This window comes from Lepidochelys kempii, chromosome 2 (assembly GCF_965140265.1).
Source record: "Lepidochelys kempii isolate rLepKem1 chromosome 2, rLepKem1.hap2, whole genome shotgun sequence".
Classification (NCBI taxonomy): Eukaryota; Metazoa; Chordata; order Testudines; family Cheloniidae; genus Lepidochelys; species Lepidochelys kempii.
The window spans coordinates 18,618,344-18,636,258 of record NC_133257.1 but is presented as its reverse complement, the minus strand read 5'-3'; the positions used below and the strand labels follow the sequence as shown (position 1 = coordinate 18,636,258).

The 17,915-nt window shown below is 54.8% G+C and overlaps 1 protein-coding gene across 2 annotated transcripts in view; it reads right to left on the bottom strand.

Moving 5' to 3' along the window:
• Positions 1-17,915, bottom strand: part of CYRIB (CYFIP related Rac1 interactor B) — a 156,089-nt gene that overhangs the window by 123,369 nt on the left and 14,805 nt on the right. The window contains exon 1 of one of the 2 annotated variants that reach the window (XM_073330132.1): positions 8,019-8,215. The exons of the other annotated variant lie outside the window; for it this stretch is intronic. The gene's annotated coding sequence lies outside the window, so the exon portion shown is untranslated. Of the gene's footprint in view, positions 1-8,018; positions 8,216-17,915 lie in introns of those variants that run through there. 2 annotated transcript variants of the gene reach the window in all.

Sequence of the window (17,915 nt, the reverse complement as noted above, 5' to 3'; positions counted from 1 at the left end):
TCTTAAATCAAAAGCAAGAGAAAATTAATGTCCTGTGAACCGGATTTTATCATTTCCATTTATTAAAAAAATTGAATTATTACTTTCTTTAATGGTTTAGGAATTCACCTGAACCCCAGATGGAATTATAGCCCTGTGAGTCAATTGCCTACTACTATGATAATATTTTATTATGCTGTCTAAACTTCAGAATATTACCAATACTACCATAAATTCACAAGTGAATTCTAGATAAACCATTGCATATTTTAGTCCTAGCTTTTTAGAGAAACTAGATGTCCCTTCAACAAGCTTAGCCTGCAGAAAGAGGTCAACAGCAAACATTCATACTATTCTTCCATTACTACAAATCCTGAAATGATCTATGTATCTTGGGTTCTGTGGTGAGATTATAGTGCCCCAAATGCAAATGGGTTCAAGAGAAGGCCATTTAAATTAAATAGCAAATGAGGTTAGGTCACTAACTACTGGCACAAGTAGACAACTCCACTAACATCGATGGAGATGTGTCCACTTACGTGAGTGGGGAAATTGGACCAGATCTGATATTTGGAAGGGAAAGAAGATTAAATCCCTTGGGAATGGATAGATCCGGGGTACACTCTTCCTGGAAGATGTTTTTATACATGACAATTTATACAAACTAGTGCCGAGGTTTCCAAACTCTTTTTTGCTGAGCCCCTCTTCACAGATTCACGTTCCATTCACACACCCCTCTCAGGGGAGGAGTGCCCAGTACCCACAAGAGACCTGGGCGGGAGGAGAGGGGAATGCGGAGAACCACTGCATCCCAGAGACAAAGTAAGCATAGATCAACATGTGACTACTGCAGTTTCTTACATAGTCAAAGTACTGATTTAAAAAAAGACAAGAGGGATAAACAATTACACACCCCTGCTGCCTCCTCTAAGTATCATCATTAAGTGCCTGCAGGGCATACATGGAAATAAAGCAGGCAATGGAGAAGAGTCCAGGCAGACTGCACATGCTGATGAAGACAGTGATGAGCCTAGAAGCCAGTAGAGTGAGAAAGTGATGAAGGTATGGTTGAGGGTGTGAGATGAAAGATATGAAGGGAGAGAAAGAAGCCAGGTGTAAGGGGAGGGTTGGATCAATGTGTGAGGAATGGAGGAAATGAATGGAAGGATTAAGACATCTGATGGAATACTCAATGAAAGGAAAACAGAACAGGAAGGGATGAAAGAATTAGAGTTCAGTAAGGGTCAGTAAGAAGGGATGGGATTTGGTCATCAGTGTTCGAGGGAGAGCAAGGCAGCAGATGCTAGGAACCAGGCCCTGGGCAACAGGTAAAGGATCAGTGGAGAGAGAGGATAGATGACTGGGAGGTTGAACATGGGGTCAAAGAGTGGCCTGTGATTGAAGAACTGGCCAAGAGGACGGTCAGGGAAGATGTAACTGATGAGAGTTGGCTGGAAAGAGGAAAAAAAGAAGTGGAGGGAGGGGAACTAGGGTCAGTGTGGGGAGGCAGGAGGAAAAAACGTGAAGGGGAACCAGCTTAGGATAATTGGCAGTGGGGCCAACAGGGTGAGGCAATAGATGGAGTCAGTGTGGCAGTTAAAGGAATAAGAAGGAGCACAGTTGACTTAGGGTGGGAGGCAGGTGTGTTTGAGTGGGGGTGATAGAAAGCGCACGCCTGGTTACTGAGCATAAGAAAAGTGGGGGGTCCTGGTCAGCAGAGAGATGATGTGGGAAACAGCAGGAGGGCATAGGAGAGGAATGAAAGGATGAGGTCACAAAGAAGATGATGGGGAAAATCAGTGTGCGTATGTATGGCAGGGAAGAGCCAGCATGAGCTCAAGGAGCAGGATGCGAACAGAAATCAGAGAGCAGGGCTGAAGCCAAGTGGAAGGGATGGGGCAGCTGGGATAAGGAGTCAGTGAGGCAGATATGGAGAGCAGAAGGGGGCAATGGGGAAAAGGGGGTGGAGCTGAGGTCAGGGGAGGACAGTGATGGAGGTGGGTACAGGGAGCAGAAGGGATTGGTAGGGGCGGGACTGAAAAGAGGGAGCAGTATCAGGGGAGTTCAGTGAGAAAAGCAGGTACGGGGAGCAGAGAGGGTTGGTGGGGGTAGGTCTGAGGTGAGGGAGTAGGGTCGGGGAGATCAGTGAGAGACGCATGTGCAGAGAGCAAAGGGGGTCGGGGTGAGGTGAGGAGACAAGTATGAGGAGCAGAGAAGGTCAGTGGGGGACGGGCGGGACTGAGGTGATGGAGCAGGGTCGGGGGAATCAGAGAGGTGATAGGTACGGGAAGCAGAGGGTGTCATGAGGATACGGTGGGAGCAGGGCTAAGGTGAAGGAGTGGGATCGGAGGACATCAGTGGGGGAGGCGGGTGAGGGAAGCAGAAGGGGTCAGTGGGGGTGGGAGCAGGGCTCAGGTGAGGAAAGCAAGGGAGGGAGGTACAAGGAGCAGAAGGGGTCAGTGGGGGCAGGGCTGAGGTAAGGGGGCAGGGTCAGAGGAGGTCAGTGAGGTGGTCAGTGAGGGAAGCTGGTATGGGGATCAGAGAGGGTCAATGGGGTGGGGCTGAGGTGAGGGAGCGAGGTCAACGGAGGTCAGAGAGCAGAGAGGGTCAATGGGGTGGGAGTGGGTGAGGGCAGGTCAGAGAGGGTCAGTAGGGTGGGGCTGAGGTGAGGTCAGAGAAATGATGGGTATGGGGAGCAGAGAAGGTCAGTTGGGTGGGGGCAGGGGCTAAGGGGAGGGCAGGTTAGAGAGGGGACGGGGAGCAGAGAGGGTCGGTCGGGCGGGGGCAGGCCAGGCCAGAGAGGGGACGGGGAGCAGAGAGGGTCGGTCGGGCGAGGCCAGGCCAGGTCAGAGGGGGACGGGGAGCAGAGAGGGTCGGTCGGGGGAGGCCAGAGGGGGACGGGGAGCAGAGAGGGTCAGTCGGGGGAGGGGGGCAGGTCAGAGGAGGTGGGGAGCAAGGAGGGTCGGTCGGGGGAGGAGGGGCAGGTCAGAGGGGGCGGGGAGCAGAGAGGGTCGGTCGGGGGAGGAGGGGCAGGTCAGAGGGGGCGGGGAGCAGAGAGGGTCGGTCGCGGGAGGGGGGCAGGTCAGAGGGGGCGGGGAGCAGAGAGAGTCAGTCGGGAGGGGGGCAGGTCAGAGGGGGCGGTCGGTGGGGTGAAGGCAGGCGAGAGAGGGGACGGGGAACAGAGAGGGTTGGTCGGGGGGGGGCAGGTCAGAGGGGGCGGGGAGCAGAGAGAGTCAGTGGGGGGGGCAGGTCAGAGGGGGCGGGGAGCAGAGAGGGTCGGTCGGGGGGGGCAGGTCAGAGGGGGCGGGGAGCAGAGAGAGTCAGTCGGGGGGGGCAGGTCAGAGGGGGCGGGGAGCAGAGAGGGTCGGTCGGGGGGGGGAGGTCCGAGGGGGCGGGGAGCAGAGAGAGTCAGTCGGGGGGGGCAGGTCAGAGGGGGCGGGGGGCAGAGAGGGTCGGTCGGGGGAGGCAGGTCAGAGGGGGCGGGGAGCAGAGAGGGTCGGTCAGGGGGGGGCAGGTCAGAGGGGGCGGGGAGCAGAGAGAGTCGGTCAGGGGGGGGCAGGTCAGAGGGGGCGGGGAGCAGAGAGGGTCGGTCGGGGGGGGCAGGTCAGAGGAGGTGGGGAGCAAGGAGGGTCGGTCGGGGGGGGCAGGTCAGAGGGGGCGGGGAGCAGAGAGGGTCGGTCGGGGGAGGAGGGGCAGGTCAGAGGGGGCGGGGAGCAGAGAGGGTCGGTCGCGGGAGGGGGGCAGGTCAGAGGGGGACGGGGAGCAGAGAGGGTCAGTCGGGGGAGGGGGGCAGGTCAGAGGAGGTGGGGAGCAAGGAGGGTCGGTCGGGGGGGGCAGGTCAGAGGGGGCGGGGAGCAGAGAGGGTCGGTCGGGGGAGGAGGGGCAGGTCAGAGGGGGCGGGGAGCAGAGAGGGTCGGTCGCGGGAGGGGGGCAGGTCAGAGGGGGCGGGGAGCAGAGAGGGTCGGTCGCGGGAGGGGGGCAGGTCAGAGGGGGCGGTCGGTGGGGTGAAGGCAGGCGAGAGAGGGGACGGGGAACAGAGAGGGTTGGTCGGGGGGGGCAGGTCAGAGGGGGCGGGGAGCAGAGAGAGTCAGTGGGGGGGGCAGGTCAGAGGGGGCGGGGAGCAGAGAGGGTCGGTCGGGGGGGGCAGGTCACAGGGGGCGGGGAGCAGAGAGGGTCGGTCGGGGGGGCAGGTCAGAGGGGGCGGGGAGCAGAGAGGGTCGGTCGGGGGGGGCAGGTCAGAGGGGGCGGGGAGCAGAGAGGGTCGGTCGGGGGGGCAGGTCAGAGGGGGCGGGGAGCAGAGAGGGTCGGTCGGGGGGGCAGGTCAGAGGGGGCGGGGGGCAGAGAGGGTCGGTCGGGGGAGGCAGGTCAGAGGGGGCGGGGGGCAGAGAGGGTCGGTCGGGGGAGGGGGGGCAGGTCAGAGGGGGCGGGGAGCAGAGAGGATCGGTCGGGGGAGGGGGGCAGGTCAGAGGGGGCGGGGAGCAGAGAGGGTCGGTCGGGGGGGGCAGGTCAGAGGGGGCGGGGAGCAGAGAGGGTCGGTCGGGGGGGGAGGTCAGAGGGGGCGGGGAGCAGAGAGAGTCAGTCGGGGGGGGCAGGTCAGAGGGGGCGGGGAGCAGAGAGGGTCGGTCGGGGGGGGCAGGTCAGAGGGGGCGGGGAGCAGAGAGAGTCAGTCGGGGGGGGCAGGTCAGAGGGGGCGGGGAGCAGAGAGGGTCGGTCGGGGGGGGCAGGTCAGAGGGGGCGGGGAGCAGAGAGAGTCAGTCGGGGGGGGCAGGTCAGAGGGGGCGGGGAGCAGAGAGGGTCGGTCGGGGGGGGGCAGGTCAGAGGGGGCGGGGAGCAGAGAGAGTCAGTCGGGGGAGGGGGGGAGGTCAGAGGGGGCGGGGAGCAGAGAGGGTCGGTCGGGGGAGGGGGGGCAGGTCAGAGGGGGCGGGGAGCAGAGAGAGTCAGTCGGGGGGGGGCAGGTCAGAGGGGGCGGGGAGCAGAGAGGGTCGGTGGGGGGGGAGGTCAGAGGGGGCAAAGAGCAGAGAGGGTCGGTGGGGGGGGGCAGGTCAGAGGGGGCGGGGAGCAGAGAGGGTCGGTCGGGGGGGGAGGTCAGAGGGGGCGGGGAGCAGAGAGAGTCAGTCGGGGGGGGGCAGGTCAGAGGGGGCGGGGAGCAGAGAGGGTCGGTCGGGGGGGGGCAGGTCAGAGGGGGCGGGGAGCAGAGAGAGTCAGTCGGGGGGGGCAGGTCAGAGGGGGCGGGGAGCAGAGAGGGTCGGTCGGGGGGGGCAGGTCAGAGGGGGCGGGGAGCAGAGAGAGTCAGTCGGGGGGGGGCAGGTCAGAGGGGGCGGGGAGCAGAGAGGGTCGGTCGGGGGGGGCAGGTCAGAGGGGGCGGGGAGCAGAGAGAGTCAGTCGGGGGAGGGGGGGAGGTCAGAGGGGGCGGGGAGCAGAGAGGGTCGGTCGGGGGGGGGCAGGTCAGAGGGGGCGGGGAGCAGAGAGGGTCGGTCGGGGGGGCAGGTCAGAGGGGGCGGGGAGCAGAGAGGGTCGGTCGGGGGGGCAGGTCAGAGGGGGCGGGGAGCAGAGAGGGTCGGTCGGGGGGGCAGAGAGGGTCGGTCGGGGGGGCAGGTCAGAGGGGGCGGGGGGCAGAGAGGGTCGGTCGGGGGAGGCAGGTCAGAGGGGGCGGGGGGCAGAGAGGGTCGGTCGGGGGAGGGGGGGCAGGTCAGAGGGGGCGGGGAGCAGAGAGGATCGGTCGGGGGAGGGGGGGCAGGTCAGAGGGGGCGGGGAGCAGAGAGGGTCGGTCGGGGGGGGCAGGTCAGAGGGGGCGGGGAGCAGAGAGGGTCGGTGGGGGGGGAGGTCAGAGGGGGCAAAGAGCAGAGAGGGTCGGTCGGGGGGGCAGGTCAGAGGGGGCGGGGAGCAGAGAGGGTCGGTCGGGGGGGGAGGTCAGAGGGGGCGGGGAGCAGAGAGAGTCAGTCGGGGGGGGGCAGGTCAGAGGGGGCGGGGAGCAGAGAGGGTCGGTCGGGGGGGGCAGGTCAGAGGGGGCGGGGAGCAGAGAGAGTCAGTCGGGGGGGGCAGGTCAGAGGGGGCGGGGAGCAGAGAGGGTCGGTCGGGGGGGGCAGGTCAGAGGGGGCGGGGAGCAGAGAGAGTCAGTCGGGGGGGGCAGGTCAGAGGGGGCGGGGAGCAGAGAGGGTCGGTCGGGGGGGGGCAGGTCAGAGGGGGCGGGGAGCAGAGAGAGTCAGTCGGGGGAGGGGGGGAGGTCAGAGGGGGCGGGGAGCAGAGAGGGTCGGTCGGGGGAGGGGGGGCAGGTCAGAGGGGGCGGGGAGCAGAGAGGGTCGGTGGGGGGGGAGGTCAGAGGGGGCAAAGAGCAGAGAGGGTCGGTCGGGGGGGGCAGGTCAGAGGGGGCGGGGAGCAGAGAGGGTCGGTCGGGGGGGAGGTCAGAGGGGGCGGGGAGCAGAGAGAGTCAGTCGGGGGGGGGCAGGTCAGAGGGGGCGGGGAGCAGAGAGGGTCGGTCGGGGGGGGGCAGGTCAGAGGGGGCGGGGAGCAGAGAGAGTCAGTCGGGGGGGGGCAGGTCAGAGGGGGCGGGGAGCAGAGAGGGTCGGTCGGGGGAGGGGGGGAGGTCAGAGGGGGCGGGGAGCAGAGAGGGTCGGTCGGGGGAGGGGGGCAGGTCAGAGGGGGCGGGGAGCAGAGAGGGTCGGTCGGGGGGGCAGGTCAGAGGGGGCGGGGAGCAGAGAGGGTCGGTCGGGGGGGGCAGGTCAGAGGGGGCGGGGAGCAGAGAGGGTCGGTCGGGGGGGCAGGTCAGAGGGGGCGGGGAGCAGAGAGGGTCGGTCTGGGGGGCAGGTCAGAGGGGGCGGGGGGCAGAGAGGGTCGGTCGGGGGAGGCAGGTCAGAGGGGGCGGGGGGCAGAGAGGGTCGGTCGGGGGAGGGGGGGCAGGTCAGAGGGGGCGGGGAGCAGAGAGGGTCGGTCGGGGGGGGCAGGTCAGAGGGGGCGGGGAGCAGAGAGGGTCGGTCGGGGGGGGCAGGTCAGAGGGGGCGGGGAGCAGAGAGGGTCGGTCGGGGGGGGGCAGGTCAGAGGGGGGGAGCAGAGAGAGTCAGTCGGGGGGGGAGGTCAGAGGGGGCGGGGAGCAGAGAGGGTCGGTCCGGGGGGGCAGGTCAGAGGGGGCGGGGAGCAGAGAGGGTCGGTCGGGGGGGGGAGGTCAGAGGGGGCGGGGAGCAGAGAGGGTCGGTCCGGGGGGGCAGGTCAGAGGGGGCGGGGAGCAGAGAGGGTCGGTCGGGGGGGGAGGTCAGAGGGGGCGGGGAGCAGAGAGGGTCGGTCGGGGGGGGAGGTCAGAGGGGGCGGGGAGCAGAGAGGGTCGGTCGGGGGGGCAGGTCAGAGGGGGCGGGGAGCAGAGAGAGTCAGTCGGGGGGGGGCAGGTCAGAGGGGGCGGGGAGCAGAGAGGGTCGGTCGGGGGGGGGCAGGTCAGAGGGGGCGGGGAGCAGAGAGAGTCAGTCGGGGGAGGGGGGGAGGTCAGAGGGGGCGGGGAGCAGAGAGGGTCGGTCGGGGGAGGGGGGGCAGGTCAGAGGGGGCGGGGAGCAGAGAGGGTCGGTCGGGGGGGCAGGTCAGAGGGGGCGGGGAGCAGAGAGGGTCGGTCGGGGGGGGCAGGTCAGAGGGGGCGGGGAGCAGAGAGGGTCGGTCGGGGGGGGGCAGGTCAGAGGGGGGGAGCAGAGAGGGTCGGTCGGGGGGGCAGGTCAGAGGGGGCGGGGAGCAGAGAGGGTCGGTCGGGGGGGGCAGGTCAGAGGGGGGGAGCAGAGAGTCAGTCGGGGGGGGCAGGGAGCAGAGAGGGTCGGTCGGGGGGGGCAGGTCAGAGGGGGCCGCGGCCGGGCACCGGAAGGGGTCAATGGGGAGAGGCGGCGGGTGCCCGCCGCGGAGCGGAAGGAGCCGGGGCGAGGACGCAGGTCCCGGGCGGAGTGGCGGCGCTTGGCGGGGGAGGGGCGGGTGCCGCGGTCACTGACGACGGGAGGGGATGGGGGAGCCGAGCCGAGCCGCCCGCTCCGCCCCCGGCAGCCGCGCCCCGCCTCGCCCGCCCTGACACTCACCGAGCCGCCCCAGAGCGGGCGTGGATGGACCCGGAGGCGCCTCTCCCGGCCCGGCCCGGCTCGGCTCGAGGCAGCGCCGCGGCCGCAGCCCCCGCTGAGGGGACAGACCGACCCTGGCAGCACCGGGCAGCCGCAGGGAACAGGCTGCAACCACCCGGGAGACCGTGCGAATGACCCGGATGTACCGGGGGCAGCAGGCAGGTGATTGCGCCTGCGCGGCGGCGGCCTTCACGTTGCGCATGCGTATGCACCTGCCTCAACCCTGCGTATCTCGGTGCCTGAACTGGTTTGGAAAGGGAGGCGGGAGGGTACAGCGACCAGTGCAGCCTCTTAAAGGCACAGCGACACCATTTTCGGCTACCGAGGGAACCCACAGGCTGCTTCCTATTAGCCTTAGCCTCCCGCCCTGAACTGCCGGCACGACGGCCCGGGGGGCAGCCTTGGGGCAGTGGAGGGCCCTAGGGGAGCCGGTCCCTGGGACACTCAGGGGGCCTGGCCCTCTTCCCGGAGGGGTTCCTCCCTCACCCCAATTCCACCAGCCCCATGCCTGCTGCCCTCTGCAGGAAGTAGCAGGATTTCTACCAGATCCAGCCAGTGTCACAGGAGGTGCAGGGCTGTTAATGCCTGCTTGGGCAGCACCTTGTATAACCAGGCCTTGCCGCTTTATGGGGCCCCTGGGCACTGGCTAGATCAGCCAAAGGCAGAGCTTGCAGAGCTTTTGCCTTTGATGCCCCTAAGTCAGCAGTTCCCACCCTGGGAGTCGTGCCCTCAGCAGATGGGGTCACAGGGATCCCTAGCAGGCAGAGGATGCCCGTTTGCTCCGCGCAGCGTGTCCCTGTATACACGGTGCATGGGAGGTATGCCCGGCCTGACCTCACACGCACCATGTGTTCAAGGTCACGGGGTGTGGAGGACACCGCTTTGTAGAGCAAAAGGGCGTCGTTCATGCAGCGTCACCTAACACGGGTCATGCTGTGCGGAGGACACAGTGTTGCTCTTCAAAATGCCATTCTCCATGCTGTCTGGGGTCCCGGCCAGAAGTTCTTCATTCAAATGAGGTTGTGCTGGCAAAAAGCTTGGGAACCCCTGCCCTAAGTTGAGGGAGGAGTACAACTCCTTGGCTTCTGCCAACCATAGGATTGTCAACTCCAAGCATTCAATTAAAAATTAAAAAAAAAAAAGCAGCACACAAATTTCTTCCCAAATAAATCACATTGCAAGGTCTGGGCAAAAAGTTTAAATCCTGCAATGAGCTCAGTGCGGGCTTGGCCCCATGCTGGTGGGGGAATACCATTGCAGCATTGTCTCCGTGTATATAATGTCTTCTGCAGTTTCCACAGTATGCATCCGATGAAGTGAGCTGTAGCTCACGAAAGCTCATGCTCAAATAAATTGGTTAGTCTCTAAGGTGCCACAAGTACTCCTTTTCTTTTTGCGAATACAGACTAACACGGCTGTTACTCTGAAACCTGTCATTGCTGCCTCAGTGACCAACCTAGCCTTGCTGTCCACTTGCAGTAAAATACAAAGCACATAGTAAGTAGAGTTTTAAAAAATGCACTATTTGATTTTTTATAAGTGTTTTAAAAACTTAAATGCCTTTTTAAAAATCTTCACAGCCACACATATCCCTTTAATACTATTTGCATGAAAACCAGTTCTTTGTCTCCTAGGAGTTCACTTGCTCTTTTCTGATTGTTCCTTGTTTGGAGTCATGAACATCCTTTTTTGACACAGTGACTGTGGAAATTGTTAGGTTGTCACACACTGTGGATTAAGAGACTTCACATGTAGGCTAAGCTGCAGGAGCAGATGAGTGAAACAGAGATCCTGTTTTCTGGGCAGCACAAAAGGGGAAGAGATCTTTTTTTCTGATATCCAAGTCAAATATTTTTTTCAAAAATGTTTCCCCAAGAGGCCTTAGCTGGTCTTTAGCCTGGCTGCATCTTCTGAAGCCAAACACTCTTTTATTATTTAAAATTCGGCATTGCTGCATTACCAACTCTGTAGAGTGGTGGCCTCACAATAGAATAGGCAAGCTGCCTTTAATAGCCTTTAATGTCAAGAGTCTCAACAATGATCATTTCAAAGCTGCTAGCTTCTGATTTTCATACAGTTCCTGAATCGCAGCGCAACACAGGTGGGCAAAAGGACAAAAGTAGTGCAATGAGAAAGCAGGTGGCTGGCTCTAAGGCTTTGGTGATTTGGGTCTTCGTAAACACAGCATTAAGATGGAAAGCAGCACTATGGGCAGAGGTGATTTGTTTTAGAGTAACCACACTGAAAGCTAGGAGAAGTGTAGTCACTTGGTTCTGCTACTTCCTCTTCAAAAAAGAGAGGAACTCAAGTTTAATGCTGGAACTGTCAATAGCAATGACAACCCCATGTTAGTAAAGAGAGTGAGGAATAGAAAACTCAGAGATTCAGATCATAGATATGTACTCACTTTCTTATTACCATTGCTTCTGACAGGACTAGAGCATATGTCCACTCATGCTGCTTTCCATACTCTGATATACTATACAAAGCTTCTACACAAACTGGTAGGAACTAAGGGGGGATCCACAAAGATACTTAGGCACCTACGTCCTATTTTTAGGCACAACAGCAATCCACAAAACTCCTGCTCGGCTGTCACCTAACCTTGTAGGCCTTGACACTCACTCTGCACCGAAGGTTTTTTTCCTCTGGGCACCTACACTGCAGCCTCACTCTAGGTGCCTCTATTCTGTCCGAGCAGGCTCACTGTTGCCTCATGGTAGGTGTCCGAGCACCTATTTCCCACCTCAGCCCCTGAGCGATTCACAAACCAGGAAAGACAGACATTTCGCTGCTCAAGTCACATGTAGGAGGGCCTGATCTAGTAGGCAGCCTCTGAGCATGCTTACTGGATTTGGCCCCTCAGGCAAGTTCACACAAACACAGAATGACTGCCCCGTCCCTTTCTCTGGCTCATTTAAATATGTTATTGTTTAATTAAAGCAGAACAACATGAAGAGGAGAAATGGAGGGAGACTATTCCATAGCCCAGTGAAGAGGCAATCACCTGAGAGGTGACAGATCTCTGTTCAAATTCCTCCTCCTCGGGAGGAGCAGGGGACTTGAACTGGGGGCCTCCAAAATCCTGGGTGTGAGCACCCTATCTACGAGGCCAAAGGTTATAAAGGAGGGCCTCCTCGCCCCTCCCCAGCTGTTTTGTTTCAGGTCCCTCATGCACCTCAGGTAGCCAAACGCCTATCTTTCCCCAGTTCATGGAGCACTAGCAGAGCTAGGTGCCTCCCTGCAGCCCAGATGTAAATGCCTATCTGAGAAGGGCAGGGCTTAGCACACACACCTCCGGTTGGAGTCTCCCATGGGCTACTTTAGGCAGTTCCCTATTTAGCATGCTGGCTTTGTGGATCGCAGTCTAAGGCACCTACTGTCCTCATTTATAATACAGGGAGCCTGAACTCAGGCTTTCATAGAATCATAGAATATCAGGGTTGGAAGAGACCTCAGGAGGTCATCTAGTCCAAACCCCTGCTCAAAGCAGGACTAATCCCCAATTTTTGCCCCAGATCCCTAAATGGCCCCCTCAAGGATTGAACTCACAACCCTGGCTTTAGCAGGCCAATGCTCAAACCACTGAGCTATCCCTCCGGATCACAATATTGTTCCTGTGACTTTCTGGGCCCCTAAAAGTTAGCACCAGCATTGCAATACCTAAGTCCCTTCATGGATCCCACCCTTAGAGCTGTGCATGGATACGTGGACTCAGTGCTGGGCAAACAAAAACTTTAATATATATTTATAGTGGATCCTTGGGCTCTGAGTGGCTGCTTTACAATGCACTGCTTGGCATACTTCACCCACAAAACCTGTCCAAACAGCCCAGGGAGGATCGCTCCAGTGCAAGGGTGATCCTCCAGAGGCATATGGCCAACATGGGGGCTTGCATGCCACAAAATCCAACCTCCTGCTGCCAAAAGCATGATTAGAGAAAAGGAGAAGTGAGCATGCCCCCTGGGCTATGCTGATCCTGGGCTTTGATTTTGGTCCTTGTGGCCACTAAAAGCCTGTGTACGACCCAAGGGCAGGCTGTTCTAAAACAGCACAAGAAAGAAGAGATTCATTGAGCAGCACCAAGATTAGGGAAGTGCAAGGGAGAGATTAAAGTTACACTCTGATTTGTCCTCCATGCAGTTTGGATGAACTTAAGAATTTAGCCCATAATGTTCTCTGCTGCCCTCCTATGGCATTTCCCCCCCAAACTAGTTGATAAAAGTGGTGGCTGATTGGGAATATGGGTGCCATCCATCCTGAAATGTGCAAGTCAGTCTCAGATTTTCATGGATCAGTCTTATCCTACAGCTTGAAGAACCTTTAAAACCTCATATCTAGGGGCCAATCCTATTCCAACTGATGTCCAAGCCATAAAATTCAAGCAGACGCTGGATCACGCTTTCTGTTTAGGTTGGATGCAATATCATGGCTGAATAGTATCATGTCCTCAAATGACCAGATCCTGTCGTGTCCTCATGGTGCAGCTAGTTTGTCCCACTAAACACATGTAAGCTCACATAACCTTGCCTGAGGGTTGGGGACTTGGGCTATTGAGGACATTGTAAGCAGAGCTGACAGAAGAGCCCCACTGAAACAATAGAAAGGTTTATTATAGTACTTCCACTGGAGTTTGCTGTTCTGAGAAGCTGTAACAATCATGTCCCCCAAGTTGGGCACTCAACTGAATTACTTAACATTAGCGGATACTTTCAAAAAGTCATCCCTAATGACTAGAAAAGCCTTGAATACCATTAATTTTGCCTCAGATCTTAACTCCAAGTGTTCCCCTCTATCATAAATGCCTCTGAACAGCTTATTAGAATAATAGTAACAGAAACCAAGATGAGACCACACTTGCTAGTTAGTATCACATAAATGGTAGGTGGCAATAGTTGCTGTCAGCGACGTCACACAGCTGAACATCTCCAAGTTTGTTTTTATTGTACAGCACAACTCCAGTGTAGGAGTCTGAAGACAGATTTGACAGTGAATTTGTGGTTTTACTAATCTGCTCTAAAATGTTCTCCAAAATTAATAATTTATTTTAAAAACATATATAAGTCCCAAGCCCAAGGGAGTTAGGCACCACGAACAGCTACAATTGTTCTATTACTTTTAATTTTAATGGCAGCCTAAGGGAGAAAGTCAGAAATAATAAAATAAGGGAAGTTCTCTTTTGTCATTTGTACACAGCAATCACAATCTGGTGCATTGTCCATGAACAGTAGTGTTTATCCAGGGGGCCCATTAAGTTTTCCATTACATGTCTCAATGTGGAAACCAGGCTTTTCCCCACATCCAGAGATCTTTTTTTTTCCATTAAGACAGATTTTTACTGTAAAATCTTAAGAATGAAAGATAGCAGTTGCTTTTGTAACAATCCTTTGTTATATTGGAGCAGTTCATATCAGCTTTCTGCTACAGATGAAACGAAGGTTATGTTTTCCCACTTTCAGATTTCTCTGCTCAAGTCACCCTGTCTAGCATATGGGAGACTGCTGAAGTAGTTGCCTTCGGACTGCACTGTCCTTTAAGGCTTTACGCATTTGATTTCAGCAAGTACAAATCCTGCAATATAACAGATATTACCTCACCAACCTTGTCTCTTCAGAAATATAAAACACGTAACAAACATGAATAAACTATGTAAATTTCAAAGCGTAGAGACAAAACAAAATGCCAAGGTCAGATTATCCTATGCTTACAAGAATGCCTGTAGGGTTTTCCCCAATACAGTAACAGCACTTGACATTGTGTGTAGCCCTTCACTCCAGAATATCAAAACACTGTTTTTAAAAAGTAGCTATTATGTCCATAAGACAGATGCGGAAACTGAGGCACAAGGAAATTAAGCAATTTACTCCAGCAAATCAAGGCCTAAATTGGGAAAAGACCCGAGATCTTCTAACTGCCACTCTCATACTCTAACCACCACACTATGCTGATTGCATCAGTCATTTCTTTTATACAATTACTTGTACCAAATGATTAGGGCAATTCCATAGTCTGGTGTGGCCTAGGCCCTAGGACAACAAATACAGCACATCCACAGCTAGTGGACAGTTCCTGAAGGTCAAGAGATACCAGAGGGTAATAATGTTGGCCCATGATCAGAGATAACGCTGATATTACAACAATACAGCTTCTTTGTTTTGATATCATCACTGCCTTCCTTCTGCATTTCTGCCTGCTCGTATGTGGTAGGGGAGAGAAATAGACCAATATTGGCAGGTGTTGAAATTGCACTACAAAAAGGATTGTAAAATAAGGATAAAGGAAGGTCAGAAGAGAAACTGCAGCTTTTAATTTAATTGTACTTTGTCCCCATTATAAAATAGAGCAACATCTCCTGTGCTATGCTGCGTCTTTGATTAGCTTGTTGAGATGAGCACAATACAGAATTCTTCCAGTAACTAGGGGTACAGATTATTATTGCATTGGAAGGTAATTCCTCATTAGATGTGCCACGGTGTTCTAAAAGCTATTGGTAGCAAAAGTGAAGTGGAAGAGTGAAAGAGAAACCAGTTTAAACAATCCTGCATTGTCCAACTCAGGAAGCAGTGGCTAGAAAGAAGAATTCAGAATGACAGGACCTTTGACTAGGTTCAAACCGAGGCTCTGTGATTCATTTTGGCTACAGTCAGCAAGGGTGTGATTCAAAGCCCACTCAAGTCAAGCCCACAAAAGTCCTTTCACCTCCAACAGCCCCAGACTCTTTAAACGTGCTTAAATACACCCTATTCAGCAAAGCACTTAAGCAGGTGCTTAACTCACATTCAAGGTACTAGATTTAAGCAAATGTTTACATGTTATGTTGAATAGGAATGGACTACTGAATCGGAGTTTATGTGACCTCAGGCATAGAGTCAGACTTTAAGGTCAGCAGGGACCATTATGATCATCTAGTCTGACCTCCTGCACAACGCAGGCCACAGAATCTCACCCACTGACTCCTGTAACAAACCCCTAACCTATGTCTGAGCTATTGAAATCCTCAAATTGTGGTTTAAAGACTTCAAGGCATCTTACTTGACCCTCCCTTCTGCCTTGGTTAGCTCAGCGGTAAACTTTGGTCAACAGCGAGGATCTCACCCAAAGCTAGATATTGTATCGGTAGTGAGTTTTCATGTCTAGCCATCCACTCTTCCCCTTATAATAGTCTGACTCAACAGTATTCCAGCTAATGAATATAATCACTGTTACAGGCAAGAAAGAGACATTTTAAAAAGATAGGACTAATCACCCTCTGCCAGAAAGAGAAAACTATTTCTATAAACCCAATCCTGCAGTTCTGATGTAGGCAAACTCCACTGATTACAATGCGAGTTGTGTCGGCCTCAGGAATGTAAGATCAGCTTTTAATTTGATTATGTCCTTCACTGAAATGTTGTTGCTTTTTTAATTAGGTGCTGACTTCATTCATTAATAGAAGTTATTAGAACATCATTCTACGCATAATTGTTTTGACTGTGTCTAGTTGTCCTCCAGGGACATAGTCAGAGGATCACTTTAATTCTGCTTAGCTGTTTCCCCTCTACAGTTTCACTTGTAACATCTTCTTTAGATCACATGAGATTCAAAACAATTGTTTTTCAATGGTAGACTAGCTAGGTGACTTAGTTAAAGGACCTCTGCTAAATGGCTGGGGAAGAGGTATTCTCTAGTGCCGAGTCTAAAAGTCAGCATATAAGCACAAATTTCACCAAAACAATAATAGGCAAAGCCAGGTGTAACATGGGCATGAGACAGTTGTTCTCAACCTGCGGCCCAATCAGCACACAGCTGTGGCCCATGTGATATCCTCAGGGCCATACAGGTAGTATTGGATGCAGCCCACATTCAGTGGTCTGAACACAGCTGCCTGGTGAGCATGCAGGAGGGGGAGTTCAGTCAGGAGTGTGACAGCTGCCTATACAGTAGAATCTAAACCAGAAAAGCAGTGACTTAGTCTTCATCAAAACATTTTGCTCTCCGCTGTCTGCATCATGGGCGTCTGTGATTTTGAGAGCTAAGAACTAGTCTCCTCCTGTCTGATTGACGTTAATAAGAATTATGCATACATAGTTGTTGAGGGGAAACAAGACCCCTGTGCGCATAAACCTATAATGTAGTCAAACAAGTGCCTCAGGACAAGGGAAGAGCTGGGTAGAGCTTCCCAGATAGGAGGTAACAGTCAAATAGAAGTGGCCAAAATGCTAAAGACTGGATGTCCTGTAAGATCATGACATTTAAGAGCCCAGGGGCCAGACCATGAACTGGTCTGAAGCAGGGTTTGACCCCAGCAATTCACATGTGTAGTAAGAGAACGGTTCGGTCCTAAATGTTCAGTGGAGAAATTAGGTGATTTTGGGCATGATGCTTCACTGCCCCAGCCCTGGTGGACCAAATCTTCAGCTGGTGTAAATCAGCATTGCTTCATTGAAATCAATGGAGCTGCACCCTTGTGCAAAGTGGGTGTAAAACATTACCAAATAAGGAGCCGGGAGAGAACCACTGAATGGATTATGTAAGGGCCTGATTCTGCAAGCTGTTGTGTGCCCTCAACTCCTATTAACTTCAGTGGGACCTGAGGGTGCTCAGCACTTTGTAACATTGAGACTTGTTTCTGCCACTGTTCTGCTTCTGTACCTTGGCGCCAATTTGAAACACTCCCCCAGTCTGGTCTTTGGATCCATCTACACTGCCCGCCCCCACCACCCCAAAAAAGTTTGTGCTCTTAACTGGGTTATCTAACCTGTTTTAGCTATTTCAAGTTAAAAGAGCAGTGAAGCCAGGGCAACTCCGCTTTTAACTCTCTTTAGCAGCTTGAGTTCAGCCTTAAGATTTCCTAGAGGTTTTAACTCGAGCTACTAACCCAAATTAAAAGCTGAGTTGCTGTGTCTTCACTGCTACTTTAACCCAAGTAAGTAATGCAAGTCGGCTAACCCATGTTAAGAACATTTTTTGCAGTGTTAACATACTCTTTGTCCTGCTCAGTGGAGTAAAAGCGATGGCTTGATTCGCCAAAACCTGTTTTTTGTGACATCCAAATGCACTTTCATTTATAATCTGAGCAGGGTTGAACACACAGCTTCTAAATGGTGGGGGAAAAAAACCTCACAGACATTAGTCAGTCAGTGTCACCAGCCATATGTCTATATGTCTAACACACTATATTTAATGCAATTTACATCAATGTGCTCCTAAGGGTCACCATCTGAAGAATACCATTACTTGGTGCAGGGAATTTTTGAAATAACCCCCAATTTTCTATTAGACCATACCATCTTCTCAACAGAAGATCATTGTATCATTTTTCTGCAGATTAAGGAATCCCAAACCATGATCACATAATATATTTGGATTTAAACATAAAAAGCATGTATTATTCACTATCTGTCCCAAGACACTCAGTAAGCTAGAAGCACAGACATAGCCTAATCCAGTACTCGTATTACAGGCAAAACTCCCACTGACAGCAAAAGGAGTTTCACCTGCATAGGGAATATGGAAGTAGGTCCTTTTCGTGTCACATGATCATTGCCAGGTGTCTGGAGGACAGACAGAACACAGCGTCAGGCCTTGATTCAGGGAAGGACTTGAGCACAGGCTTGACATTACAAAAGTGCTTTGCTCAATCAGGGGAGAATAGCAGAAAGGTGGTGTAAAGGAATGTCGGACTTCTCCATCTTTCCCTTCTTTCAGAACTTGAGCGTGACATCTTTGAAATCCTTACCACATACTAAACTTAAATCTGGCATCAAATCCAGCCCTTTAAAGTTTACAGTCAGAAAAGCGACTAAAATAGACATGGATATTCCATTTTTTGAAAGCTTCAAAGTATATTTAATTGAAGAGAAGATTTTTCTGATCAGT